Below are 14,937 nucleotides of genomic sequence, written 5' to 3'. Positions count from 1 at the left end.
GCAATCTTAGATTTGGCAGGTTTTGGCTGGTTTGTTTACCGCATACTGTTTATCAGCAGGGTCTTGATGACCTGTATCTTGTGATACCAGTCCTGCCAACTTCCTATCCCTTCCTGTGACTAAGAATGCCTGACCTCCTGGGAATGCAGCCCGGCAGGTCTTAGCCTCATTTTACCCAGCCCCTATTCAAGATGGAGTTGCCCTATTTTGAACACCTCTGACATATTTCCCTACTCTCTTTTACGAGGGAACGCTTAATCTGAAGGGTTGTAGAGGGATGAAGATCCATCTTCTGTAACTTCTTCAGGCTGAACAGAGGCGATGATATTCCTGCCTAACTATCAGAGTCTCTTGTGTTTGGTGCAGAGAGGAGCCCAGTAAGAAAATGTTGGTGTGTTCAGAGTCATTCATAACTCTGAGTCCTAACAAAAGGTGACATCTGGAAGATTAGTAGGTGTTCAGTTTAAGAAAGCATTGATTAAGCTTATCTTGCATTCTTACACAAAGAGTATAACAGCAATATATTCTACAGCAGCAAAGTAAAATTATCCCAAGTAATCCAAATAAGAAGGCTTTCCATGAACTGGGCAAGAATGCCTGTGACTTACTGGGTAAAATGAGGCTGAGACCTACTGGGCTGCAATCCCAGGAGGTTAGGCATTCTTAGTCACAGGAATTGCTAGATGAGCTGATATGGAGTTGCTAGACGATTCCAATACATGCCCAGAATTAGATACTGATCCAGATTTTTATGTTATCCATCCCTCTTGTTTCTGATGAGACGCAGTCAAGAGATGACTACTTGGTTCACAGAAAGAAGCAAGGTCAGTCTAAATTGTAGGAAAAAAAACTCAAAAACAATGGATGAGACTAGAATCTATGACAGGTGTACCATATTTTTTGAAACACCGTTTTTCTCTCTCCAGTCTCCCATTTTTTATTAAAAACAAATCACGGTAGGACCAATTTATTTGCAAAATAAGCTTTAGTCTTATTATACTTGGCTTCATTATTTGCATAAAGTGCAGCAAGTATAATTATTTGCCATATCAGCTCCTTTCAAAATTGGCTTTGTTTCATAAGGTATCTTAGATTAGATGTTTTAAAGCTTTGAGCCCAGCCATGGATTTACCTATGCCTGCAAGAACCTGTATGAGTTAGATAAATTCCTCTCCTCTTGAGGTCCCAAGATAACTTGGGGCTCCCAGGCCTGTCAGAAAGTTACATTCTTTACTTACCACAGGTCAGGAACCCTATACAGGACTTCATACACAAGGTACAAGACCAGTTTTTCCAAGAGGCTTTTATTGGCTCTATTAGTCAACTTTAATTCCTTAAAGAAGTCTGTTTATATTTGAAAGCATGCCATTCCAGTCAAACCCTTGTTAAATAACCAGTTTCTCTAATTGTGTCCTGTTACAAAAAAAAAAGAAGAAGAAAGAAGGAAAAACAGATTCTTACTGCACTTATGCAAATAACTATATTGTCATAAGTTAAGAACACTCACAAATAGTTTCCAAATTCTGCAGAAATCAGGTAAAGAGAAAAAAAATATTCCAAATTTTGGTTTTGGACAAATCTTTGTTTTATAATCCTTATAGAAGCGTACTTTACTCAATTGTTAAAAGCTGTAAATAGCTCAAGAAGGGGGGGTTTCTTGACTCTGAAAAAACAGAAAGATCAACAACATTTTAAGCAAAAAGTCATAAAAGATTATTTCAGTCTTTTATTAGTTCAGTCTATGCAATTAATTCCTGTTTTGCTTGATATATATGTGTTAGTTTTCCAAGAGAGTCTTGGATGCTGTTTTCTTTCTCTCTGCATTTAAGAGTACTCATCAGAGTCCTACAGCTGATTATAAACCACCTTTTGAAGAGAATAAAAACAAGACAACAATTGTCTATGGATGACAGAAAGGCTTAGAGCAGCCATGGTTAAAGAATTAATATCATTGACTAGGAAATTTGGATACCTCTGTGGCACATAATAATTTAACATAACAATTATAATTATTATTGATAATGTACATTATTAGTATTGATAATGTTCATATCAGAATTTTAGGAGTTTCCCATAATTTTGGAACACATACCAATAACATACTGATATAAACACAGCCCAAAGAAAGCCAAACACAATTTCATATTTGACAATGCTTCCTGTATTATTTTAATGTACCAAATAAGCTAAATATGTCATTTTTGGACTTTAGGGGACCTAATATCTAAAGGACTAATCAGGTTAGAAAAAGGCACAACTTAGAATTTGATTTTGGAAAGTCTGTCAAATATCAAAAATTTAAAACATTGATACTACAAAATGGCATCCCAGGTCACCGTAAGTCATTTATTTGGCCAAAATGATAACTCAAAGATGTTTTTAAGGGCAAAAACTTTTACTCACTGATAAAGGGAAGACTTAGCTTTCCAAAAAAACTGTCTCTTTTCTTTCCTTTCTTTTTCCTATAGCTTATTCAAAAAGCAAACAAAAATCTTTAATTATTTTTCAATATTACATGAAAAACTTGTTCAAGAGAGAAAGCCAAATTTTACCTTTGTATTTGTGTACTATTAATGTCAAACCCAATTCATAATAAAGCCTTATAGACAACTCTATCCAATTTTAATGTTTGACCATGAGGTAAGAGTCTCATAAACCTTTTATAGCTCTTTACAATTTTCTTGTTAAAGAGTATACCAGTGCTCTAAGAAAACCTTGTTATACTTTTATTCCATATTTAATTTATGGAAAAACTGAATAATATCCCTTTAATTTAAGCCAATAAGTTCACACAGAATTTCTTTTACAAGATTAATCTTTCACAAACCTTCCACAACTCGCTCAAACCTTCAGCTTTATCCTACCTAACTTGAAAAAATCCTGTAACCCTCTAAAGCAGGGGGAAAATCCACATTCCCGTGCTTTCTTATAATCTTCTTACCAAAAGCATATGATATTTTCCTTACACACCTTGCATACAAAACTGTTTCTCTAGTAGTCTCAATTACATATAACATATTACAATGTTAACTCTTAGCAACTTTTATTTTTTGGTGAAAAACCTGGTAAGTAAGCGGTTTTAATTATATTCCAGGTGTGGAGCCTAGGACACCAGGAAGAAGTGCAGATAAGGTCTGACTCTTTCCAGCATAGCTGGGGGCATGGCTAACTCGACAAGTCCCCAGGCCTTATCTAGAATCAAATGGCCCCAAAGCAGGTAAGCTGGGCAATTTTCAAAAGTCAATGATGCAGTTTATGACCTTGAAGCATTTAGCAAGCCTAAAATCTGACCTGCCTAATTTAGACCAAATGTCTAAAGTTTGAAGATATTTTAATGTTACCGATAATCTTTAAAACTGTCTTTATTTCCCAAAGAAAGATTATTAAAGTCATGTGAACCAAAAGGCATTAATGTTTCTATTTTTCCGACAAAATATTTGATTTAAGTACTTATTATTTTTAAGCCAATTAATCAGAGCTCTTTCATATCTCAACATCGCACACATAACATATATAAATACCAGACAGACAGAAGATCCAGTAGTTGTAAGATTTTTCATTTGCCAATTTTTAAGTTACTTAATTGGATTACTGACTTCAGGGTGGAGCCCTTCAAGAAACAGGGCCAGGAAAGCCTGCAGTTTCTAAGGCCTAATAAGCAGGCACAGCTGGAAGGCAAAACAGATCCCCAAAATTAAGGGCCTCATTTTTATATTGGATCCTGGATCCCAAAGAGAGGGAATCAGCTCATCCCCCATGGCAGTCTTATCTTTCAATGGAGGGTGGGGACACTTCCATACTTTCTAGGTGGCCAAGAGCATGCTTTTCTGATCCAAATGTGCGAAGAGCCAAGTATCCCCACAAAACTGCCGTTAGCCGTCCCTAAAAGTATATTTCCCACCTAGTTATTACATAGCAAGGCTAAAAGCTCTCTTAAAATGCAAAGTAATTTCTGATATCCTCAAAAGTCAAAACTGTCAGATAACACAATACAAAATAGAGCAGAGCCTTAGATTTTGAGAGTGGTCTATCTGCTTTCAATTCCTGGGGGTCCATGAGGAGAACAGAGGTTTCTCCCAAAACAGGGTCTGTAGCACCTCCTGTTTCTCCCGAGAAGCCCCAGGCTATTAAAATTTATCTTAGGTCCTCTCAGGTGGGGCATCAAGAGTGGCAAGAAGACAAAATGGGGGAAAAAATTAAGTCGACTGAAAATAAAGACTTTTTTTCAGAAAAATAAGAGCCAAGAAGAGAAAAAAAAAGGATAAAGGCCTTTTAAATATATGTATAGCTTGGATATCCATTTTTAATTAAGGTGACTTTTAACCAAATCTTGTTACCAGACTCTAGCCGGGACAAACAGCCAATATTTCTGGCTTTTGAACTTCACCAACAGTAACTTCCCAGGTGAAACCAGTAAGCCTTAACTAAGGTTAGCACTTAACCCAGGTATACAAGGTATTTTCAAAGAGGTGATAAGCAGTTTCTATGAGATCTAGAATCACCAAGGGTAGCGCAGAGAAAGGAAAATTCAAACGAGAAGTCGGAAGCTGTTTATGGAAGAGAAGAGAATGAATAAATGGCAAAGGTCACATAGATATTAAACCAGAAAGGACTCATTCCCTAAGGTGGGAATTGAACCTGGGTCCTCACTGTGAAAGGACAAAGCCTTAGCTACTGAGCCACGGCACTAGACAGTTTTTGTTTTCTTTCCTGGAAGGAGCCTAGGGAAGCCAATTTCAAGCTTGCAAAGGCTTTTAACTGCTCAGGATAATTTTTAGGGCTATCACATGAAGCCCCAACTTCCTGTCCTCTGGATGGTGGAGACTAAGAGAAAGTACTCCCACATGGTCACAAGGTTAAACTTCCAAGGACGTAAAAAAAAGACAAGACAGAAACCTCATCTAGTTTTTCTTTCAGGGACCTGATGCAAAGTTTGTAACTGACGAGTTTGCTGGGCCAACTTGAATAATGGGCTGACAGAGGTCCTAGGCCCACATTCTCTCCTATAGTACCTCTTTTTATGACCGATTGACACAGAAAGAAAAATTCATAGCACAAAGTACACCAGATTCTCTAAAGCTTAAGACTAGCCCCCACGAATTCTTTTTCGTATTAATCAAATTCCTTGCAGGAGAGACAAACAGTGATTTTTATCATTTATTCAACCAGTTTGCACCAAGAGAGGCCAGAAGCTTGACTGGCAAGAAATTCTTACCCTTTGCCAGCATGCCAAGTTTCTGGGTTTCCTTTCTCTCTGTGGCTTTGATGGCCCTGCTTACTGTGCCATTGCTATGGGGGCCAAGATACGTTACAAAAGAAAATCGTCTTTTTCCGTTTCATGGAACCACAGGCAAAAGCCTCTTAATTTCGTAAGATGCTGTCCAACAGGCTGCATGGGGAAACCAAATTAACATTTTCTATTCCAGGATACTGGCCACCCCACTCAGTGCCCAACATCAACCTGGCAAGGCTCAAACTTGCTCCCAATGGTCCTTGTCATCTTTCATCCACTCCAAGTGAGGTGGAATGCCCTCCAACCAGGAGTTTCAACATGTGGTGGCTGGGCAAGATGGAAGAGTGGACAGTCACCCTGAGTGACAGAAAAGATAGAAAAGAGAAAGGAGAGAGGAAGGAAAGCATTGCCTGCTGGGGGGTGGAGAATCTGAGGAGCTCAGGGAGGCCAGAGGCATCCATTCCACTGACACTGGATCAGTAGTTCAGGAGGTCGCTTGTCAGTAGCAAAGGTATCTTTTCCAGCAATCTCATCATCTCTGAAGTTTCCCCCTTTGGGGAGAAGAAAGCTCCCCATGTCCCATGATCCTGTACGTGCCTAACCTGTCACTCACAGCTGTCAGCAAACAGTGAAAGGCAGATCAATCCAAAGAGAATAGTGGTTAACATCCCATAGTGCCTAATCCATTTCTCCCTACCAAGGGACTTGACCGAGGAGAACCTCTAACTCCCTAAGGACTCCAACCTTCTTCAGTTGGGCCTCTAACCCAATTTCTGACAAGCATCTTTGCCCTTTACTAAGATGGGCCTTTAACCCCCTATTTCTGAGGAGGGAACCTAACCCAAACCCATACATTACCCAGAATAAAATATCCCTCACTTACCCAAAGTCAGCCAACTGGGGCTGTAGTCTATTTCCTTTGGGTTGGGGGGTTTCTCTGGTATCGTCCCTTCGTGGTTCACCAGCAAAATGGTACTGGTAAGGGGTCCCAATCCAGACCCCAAGAGAGGGTTCCTGGACTCGAACAAGAAAGAATTTGAGGTGAGTCCACAGAGTAAAGTGAAAGCGAGTTTATAGAGAAGTAAAGAAACAAAAGAATGGCTACTCCATAGACAGACCACCCCTGAGGGCTGCTGGTTGGCTGTTTTTATAGTTATTTCTTGATTATATGCTAAACAAAGGGTGGATTATTAATCAGTTTTCCAAGAAAGGGGAGGAGATTTTCCCAGAACTTTCCCAGATTTTCCTCCCACTTTTAGACCGTATAAGGTAATTTCTGGACATTGCCATGGCATTTGTAAACTGTCATGGCGCTGGTGGGAGTGTCTTTTCGCATGCTGATGCATTATAATTAGTGTATAATGAGCAGTGAGGATGACCAGAGGTCACTTTCATCACCATCTTGAATTTGGTGTGTTTTGGCCGGCTTGTTTACCCCATCCTGTTTATCAGCAGGGTATTTATGACCTATATCTTATGATACCAGTCCTGCCGACTCCCATCTCATCCTGTGACTAAAAATGCCGAACCTCCTGGGAATGCAGCCCAGCAGGTCTCAGCCCCATTTTACCCAGCCCCTACTCAAGATGGAGTCGCTCTGGTTCTAACACCTCTGACACGGGGCCAGGGCGGCAGCCAAGTCGCTCCTCCATGCTCCAGCCCCAGCTACACCAAAGTCTTCTTCCTCTGACTGGAATTCTGCCATTGTTACTGACTCACCCTGGTCTTCTAGAACTATTCCCCTGTGGAAATGACCCCCAACAAGTTCACAGGAGGGTGGCCCGTTTGCCTCTGGGTCTGGCAGGGTCCTGCCTCAGTTTCCTTCTTGTTAGACGGGGAAGTTTGGCACAGACTCTCTGCCCTGGCTTCCTGGGGCCCGAGACTCCTGTATAAAGACTGTTTCAAATGTCCCTTGCCCTCCACCAAGGGATTTGGTGGGTTTTGGCCGGCTTGTTTACAGCATCTTCCTATTCTACATTTGTCGAGGACTTACTGCCTGGGCCAGGTCTCATCTCTCTAGGGGCTTTTGGTCCCCAAAGGGTGTTTATATCCATTACTTCAATTAGTCCTAGGGAGCTGGGGTCAGGCAGCTGAAGTGACTTGCCCAAGGTCACATAACTGGTAGAGAGGAGCAAAGCCCCCTACAGAAGGGAAGACTCTCCAACCCGATGGAATTCCCTTGGGGCTTGGGCATGGGTGGGGAACAATGCCTGCAGATCAGGGCCGTCCTGGGAGGAGGGAGGTGCAGGAGTGCGGGGACCCCAGCGGGGAGTGGGGATACATTTAAATCTGGGGCTTCAGGTGCTAAATCCCAGTCCCCACTCACAGCTGGACAAAGTGTGGAGGATGGGACAGCCCCTGGGCTGTGCATCCTCAACCAGGGCTCATCCTTGGGCCTCCAATTTCCAATTTATTTGGGGGGGATAATCAAACAGAAGAATATGAAGCCTGGAAAGATCGTCAGAAATGATCTCATCTGATTCTTTCATCTGACCAGCAGGGACACTGTGGCCCAGGGAGGATTTATCTTTGGCCCAAAGGTCACGTAGCAGACTGCAGTCCAAGCTGGGATGACACCCAGACTCTCCCAACCTCCAGCCTTGTGCTGTCACCCCTCCCAAACCGACTTGGAATCCCCCAGGTCGTCCATTCAGGGGTGCAAGGGGGCCCAAAGGAAAGCAGACTAAAGGACTTTGGCTGCTGGGAACACCCAAAGGCCTGCACTGGCCCTGCTCTCTACGTGGCCCTGCCCCAGGCAGCATTCCCAGGGCGCAGAGCCAGGGCTGCAGAGGGAGGGAGCCAAGGGGAGCCTCCCTCCCTGCAGCTTCTAAGGGAAAAGGGTTGAGTCGGCAGCACTGGAGAGGGAGACAGCTCCTGGCTGGCTCCAAGCCTTCGGGCTTAGAAAACCTGACCTTCTGAAGAAATGGGGATGGAGAGAACGATCAATGGGACTTGGGGAGAAATAGGCTGGGGACACAGGAATGGTTTTGTCAAGGGCCAGCTGTGTGCCTGGCAGTATTCCATACCGCCCTCAACAGCTCCTCTGCAGAGAAGAGCTGCTCAACCCACTTCACAGGTGAGGAGGCTGAGGTCTGAAAAGCTAGGCAACTCACCAGGTTCTGGGGCCAGCTCATTTGGCTCCTGGCCATGCAATGCCCCAGAGAAGAGCCTCCTGTCCCTCTAGGTGCAGGGCAGCTGGCAGGAGTCAGAGCAGACAAGAGAGAACTCTGGAATATTACAGTTCAATATTTTCCCTCCCATTAGCTTTGACCGTGCCTGAAAATTCCTCCATTTGTGCGTCATCCGTTGGTATCCCAGCCTTTCTGACGATCTCCTCAGCTGGTCAGGTGGCCTGGAGACAGAGCTCCAGCCCTGGGGCAGACAAACCTGGGTGATGACTCAGCTCCCCCCCCCTAGCTGTGTGGCCTCGGGCAAGTTTACCTCTCTGAGCCTTGGTGTCCCTGGGCCAGATAAACATGGGGAGGCCAGGACCATCGGAGCCGACTGGTGGAATGCCCGATGGGGACGCTCCCCACTGGCCACCCATCAGTAAAGCTGTGTGCCCTTTCCCAGGCACCCTGGGACCCAGGACAACAGCATGACCAGGAGGAGCGCAGGCCCAGGGTGGCTCTCACCACGCTGCTATCACCCCCAGCAGCAAAGGAGTAACCCCAACGCAGAAACCCAGGGTACGGGCCCTGTTTCCGCAGCCACTCCCCACCCTTTCCCCTGCCCCCAGAAGCTGGCTTTTCTGCCCCACCCATTCTGTGGGCCTTCCATGTCTTGACTCCTCTAATCCTTCCAACAATGCTCTGAGGTAGGCACACGTGTTACCTCGTCTGTCCATTTTACAGACGAGCTAGATGAGGCACATACTGACCAAGAGCCACGCCCCTGGCCACCATCCTGCACTCGCCCACGTTCCAGCCCAGGGTCAGGAGAGGGTGTGAAAATAGGCACATTCAGTCAGCGCTTACAAAGCACCGCGCGCTTCATGTATTTAAAAAATAAAATGTGTGCCTGTCAAAAAAGGAGACAGGACAGTAAACATGATGATTTCTGGCGTCCGCTATGTAGGCTGTGAGTGGCAAGTCACAGATCTAATTGTTCAAGCGCAGAGATCAATTTCAACAAAGGAAGACGCGAGCGCCTCCTGCTGGGCAGAGCCCCCGCGCCCAGGAACCTGGGACGCTCCCCGCCCCCCGGCCCCCGCCCTGCGCCCGTCCCACCAGCCCGTCCCCTCAGGGAACTTTGGGGCAGGCCAGGGCGCCCATGCACTCGCTTCTTCCTCCAAAACCCCGCAGTCCCCGCAGCAACCCCCAACCCCCACACACAAACCGGCTTCCTCCCGCGAGGAGAGCCCCGGGCCTGGTTCTACCGAATCCCCCGCGTTGACCCGCCCAGGGGCCGGGGAAAGTTTCGCTCTCCGGACCCAGGTTCCCCGTCCTGGGCTTTCAGGACTTCGGATCCCAAAGGTGTTCAGCGGAGTTGGGCGGGCTGTCATGTTTTACAAAAGGGGACACTGAGTCTGGAGAGCGCCAGCGCCGCGCCAGGCCCTCTGCCCCGGCGGGAAACCTGCTGATTGTTGGAGGACACTGAGGGGCAGCAACTTCCTCCCCCGACACGACAGAACAGTGACAGAGCCCGCCTGTTGGGGCGTGCGGCAGGCGCCAACCTCTCCCTTTCTCCCTGCAAAAAGAAGGCGAACGACGCCCCCACGCCAGGCTCGGGGAGCCCCTCTCTCTCCACCCGCTTCGGCCTCAAACCCTGGCTCGTGTCTCCCTCTGCATGGCCCAGGGCCCAGGCAAGCGGGACCCCCACAACCACGACAGCGCCAAGGGCCAAGCAGCTGTGTCTCTGGCCTACAACGCCGGGCCTCGCGCCCCGAAGGCGGAGCCGCAGCCGCGCCGGGAAAGTGCCTTTGCGCTTCCGGCGTGGGGCGAAGCCGAGCAGATCCGAACAAGGCCGAGTCTGGCCGAGTGCTGCCGAATACAGCCGAACATAGCCGAGCCTGGCCGAGTGGAGCCAAGTGTGGCCGAATAGAGACGAGTCCAGCCGAGCGGAGCTGCGGGTCGGATACCACGCGGCGACCGGGCGAGGACTGAGGACCCGCGGCGCCCCCTGCCGGACCTGGGGAGCACAGAGCCACGCGCCAGCCGTCCCCGCAGCCCTGCGACAGGCCTTTGAGATGGGCGTGGGAGCCCGTTTTTCCGGATGAGGAAACTGAGTCTACGAGAGGTTCTGAGGCTGGCTCAAAGGCACTCAGCGCTAAGAGGCAGTGGCGCTGGGGTTCAAACCCGATTGGGTGGCCAGGAGCTCACCTGCCACTGCTGCCCACGTAATGGGCATCGTGCGTTTGTTCCGTTCTCCCTCTGGTAGCTGCCGTTTGATACGGCCCAGCAGGGAGAGCCCCTCCCTTCTGAAGAGCAGGCGCAGGGTCTCGGCTGGAGCTCAGAGGCAATACCTGATCTTACAGAGGGAGCGACCAGGCAGGCTCTGGGGCCTGTTGAGCCAGCAGTTCCCCTGAGCAAATATTGACACATTTGCCGGCCATTAAAGCGGACAGGAGGGTGGAGAGGCCACATCCCAGCTCTTCCCCTGCTAGGCTCTGATACACCCCACCCCAACCATAGGCCTCAGTTTCTCCACCTGTAAGATGGTGACAGAGGATGTGGGTTCCAGGAGAGTGTGAGCCAGAACCTGAGGTGTCTGGGACCCCAGGGGACCCTGAGTGTGGCCCAGGCACCTATTTTTTTTTTTTTTTTAAGATGGAGTCTCACTCTGTCGCCCAGACTAGAGTGCAGTGGCACGTTCTCTGATGACTGCAACCTCCTCCTCCTGGGTTCAAGCAATTCTCCTGCCTCAGCCTCCCAAGTAGCTGAGACCACAGGCCCGTGCCACCACCAGGCCCAGCTAATTTTTTGTATTTTTAGTAGAGACAAGGTTTCACCGCGTTAGCCAGGATGGTCTCGATCTCCTGACCTTGTGATCCGTCCACCTTGGCCTCCCAAAGTGTTGGGATTACAGGCATGAGTCACTGCGCCCAGCCGGCCCAGGCACTTTTTTTGAGCCTATGAGAAAGTGAAGGTTTGTCTCACCCTCCACACACAAGTGTGCACTCATGTGTGCCCGTCATTCACCCCTCAGTGTGGTACACGCTGCTGTGAGGCTTGCTGGAGGCCTGCTGGGATTCTGGGGAGGAACCAAGGTCCCCATGGGGCCTGGGCTGCCCTCTGCCTGTTGGGTCTTCTTGGAGGGTGTTGTCTGCCATGGCTAGTGGCCACCAGGGACACCAGTGGCCTCAGAGCTCTCCCCACCCCTAGCATCACTCCCGTCCACTCAGCCCCCATTTTCATAGTTTTGGTTTTAAACTATGGGCCCTGGACTAGGAACTGTGTTTTGGGTCTGGCTCAGACCCAAAACAGCCCTTGGCCACCAGGCTCTGGACCTTGTTGGAGAGTTTGAAGGAATGAATGGGTTAACCCAACAGGTCCTCTGGGAGACCCAGGAGAGAAGGAGCCATTATGTCCATTTTGCAAGTAGGAATTTTGAGTTTGCTAGCCCTGCCTTAACAAAGCACCACACACTGGGTGACTTAAACAACAGAAACTGATTGTCTCACAGTTCTGGGGGCAGAAGTCCAGGCTTGGCCTCAGCAGGGTTAGTTCCTTCTGAGGGCTGCAAGGGAAGGAAGAGCTGTTTCAGGCCTGCTCCTAGCTTCTGCTGCGCTGGTAATCATTGGCGTTCCTTGGCTTGCGGATGCCAGTGATACCTTCATGTTCACGTGGTGTCTCCCTGGGTGCCTGTCTGTGTCTGAATCTCCATCTTTTTTTTTTTTTGAGATGGAGTTTCATTCTGTTGCCCAGACTGGAGTGCAGTGGCATGATCTCGGCTCACTGCAAGCTCTGCCTCCCAGATTCAGGCGATTCTCCTGCCTCAGCCTCCCTAGCAGCTGGGATTAGAGGCGCATGACACTATGCCTGACTAATTTTTGTATTTTTAGTAAAGATGGGGTTTCACCATGTTGACCAGGGTGGCCTCAAACTCCTGACCTCAGGTGATCCACCCGCCTCGGCCTCCCAAAATGCTGCAATTACAGGCATGAGCCACCGTGCTTGGCCTCCCCGCTTCTTAAGGACACCAGTCGTATTGGATTAGGGGCCATCCCTGCTCCAGTATGACCTCTTCACTACCTACAACTGTGATGACCCCATTTCCAAATATAAGGTCACATTCTGAGGCTCTGGAGGTTAGGACTTCAACATAGAAATTTAGGGGGGACAGAATTCAGCCTTAACCGGAATGGATGCCCTAGAAAGCCCTGTGTGACACAGCCTCTGTCCCTAAAAAGGGGCCTCTTCGCTACCTTTCTTCCTTTCACTCACTGCCTTCCTCCAGCTCAGGGCCTTAGCACATGCAGATACCTCTGCCTGGCACACTTAGGCCGAAACTTCCACTCTAGATGCAGCTCCCACCAGCCCCAAACCTTCCTTACGCTCTCCCAGAGCACACTGCACTTCTCCCTCCCCACTGAGCCCCCAAAATAGGGCTACACTTCCTTGTGTGGTTGCCTGTGAGTGCTAAGAGTGCAGGACCCGTGTCCATTTGCCTGCACTGGCCCCCAGCTTCATGTCAGGTCCTTGCATACAGCTGGTGCTCAGAAAAGCCTTTGTTAGCTAAGTGAACTACATCCAGAGGTGAAACAAATGGCCCAAGGCCACACAGTAGGTTTGCTGCGGGAGACATAGGGCCCAGGCCTGCTGACTTAGGCCCCATGACTTTCGGGGAGACATTTCTCCCTCAGCCTTCCAGCAGACTTGCTGAGATGCTCACCAGGGCCTGCCAGAGACAGGGAGTACCCTGAGGCCTTTGCGGGATGGTGGCCTTGCACAGCTCCAGGGGGTGCCCCTCACACTACAGCCTGGCCTTCTTGCCGTGTTTTTCTTTTTGTTTTGGGTGGGTTTTTTTGGTTTGGGGTTTTGTTTTTGAGATAGGGTCTCCCTCTGTTATCCAGGCTGGAGTGCAGTGGCACAATCTCGGCTCACTGCAACCTCTGCCTCCCAGACTCAAGAGATCCTCCCACCTCAGCTTCCCAAGTAGCTGGAACCACAGGCATGAACCACCATGCCTGGCTAATTTTTGTATTTTTGGTAGAGACGGGGTTCCACCATGTTGCCCAGGCTGATCTCGAACTCCTGAGCTCAAGCAATCTGCCCATCTCGGTCTCCCAAAGTGCTGGGATTACAGGCTTCAGCCCGACCGCTCGCTGTGTTTTCTGTGTTGAGTCCTGTGGAGTCTGGCTGTCAACTCCCATGGGTCAGTGGCCTCCACCTGCCCCATCCCTTCTAGGTAACGAGGATCCCAAAGATCTGGGGGCCATGGTCTTTCCTGCCCCAGGCCCTGCGGGTTCCCAGCTCCCCTCTGACAATGCTGATGCTGATGCAGGAAGTCCTGGTCCAGAGCCTGGTGGCCAAGGGCTGTTGCCTGGCAACTGCCTCCGAGAGACAAGTTCAAGGTAAAGCCTCTGGTCTGAGCAACTTCAATGGCTGGAGGAGGAGGAGAGGAGTGGGCAAGGTGCGTTATCATCACTCCTCCCTCCGTGCTCCTGCTCACAACTGCAGAGCCTCCCCTCACCCTACAGCCCCAATGGCTCCCCTAACCCACAGATTCTAGCCCCAACCCCATACAAGCTCCTTCAGTACCCCCGCCCCTTATCACTCATGTATTCAGAGGCACCATGTTGTAGCTTCACAGGAGGTTAGAGGCACAGCGTGTACAGTCCCCCCTGGAGTTGTGACATGCAGTGGCCCCCTTTGTTCATTCATTCCAGATACTCCTAAGAAAGGCCGCGGCAGCACTGCCAGGCCCTGGGAACACAAGGCTGTCAGACACACGTGTGTAGGGGACAAGCACACGTACACGCAGGCTGCACGTGAGCATGCACAGGAGGGGACACCCAGTGTGGTGGGGAAGTGAGGGCTGCCAGGGCCAGACGAGGGACCCTGCCCAGGCAGCCACTCCCACCCAACGCTGGGGCCCCAGCAGTTCCTCTGCTCCCACCACTTGCACACCAGCCGCATGTCACACCTCAGTGCACATTCACTCACAGACGCAGCTAAGATGTCCCAACCACCTACTATGCACCCTGCACTGGGCTCACACAAACCTGTACACACAATATCACACCCAGCAAAGGCAGCCACACACAGCAAACCCCACACACGCCCAGACCCACATGTTGTTGGTTGTTGGTGCCTGGCCCACCTCCCCTAGGCATTAGTAGGCTGTCCCTGACCCACCCCTGCCCCACAGGCCAGGCCAGAGTGTCCATCACAGTGCCCTACCTTCTCTCTGGCTGGAAATGCAGGCACATGACCTGCACCTGGCCAACCATGGCACCCTATCACCGCGTCTTTGGTGACTGGCCCAAGGGACCAGCATGTGACCTAGTTGGAGCCAATCCACTTTCTTCCCTGAAATCTGCTATTTAGATAATAGGGAGAAAGGACATCTACTGCTTTTGGATCAAGATCTATAAGGATGTGGGCTCAGCCCCATCAAGGGTATCTTCCATGTTCTCTGAAGGACCTGGACTCTGGGAGGTCACACCCAAAGAGGCCAGGGTGCACGGAGCCCACACGTCTGCACATTCACACCCATCTGGACACAGTGTCTGGCGGAGAAATTGGCCCAGGCCACAGCTG

General features: G+C 49.1%; 1 long non-coding RNA gene across 1 annotated transcript; it reads right to left on the bottom strand.

Moving 5' to 3' along the window:
- Positions 1-1,319: 1,319 nt before the first annotated feature.
- LOC129467717 (uncharacterized) lies at positions 1,320-8,375 on the bottom strand. Its single transcript, XR_008652441.2, has 3 exons — positions 8,347-8,375; positions 6,117-6,247; positions 1,320-1,663 (listed from the first exon to the last, which is right to left on the bottom strand). It is a non-coding gene; the product is annotated as an uncharacterized lncRNA (long non-coding RNA).
- Between the last annotated feature and the right edge of the window lie 6,562 nt (positions 8,376-14,937).

This window comes from Symphalangus syndactylus, chromosome 18 (assembly GCF_028878055.3).
Source record: "Symphalangus syndactylus isolate Jambi chromosome 18, NHGRI_mSymSyn1-v2.1_pri, whole genome shotgun sequence".
Classification (NCBI taxonomy): domain Eukaryota; kingdom Metazoa; phylum Chordata; class Mammalia; order Primates; family Hylobatidae; genus Symphalangus; species Symphalangus syndactylus.
The sequence above is the reverse complement of the archived record's forward strand: the minus strand, read 5'-3'. Positions and strand labels throughout refer to the sequence as shown.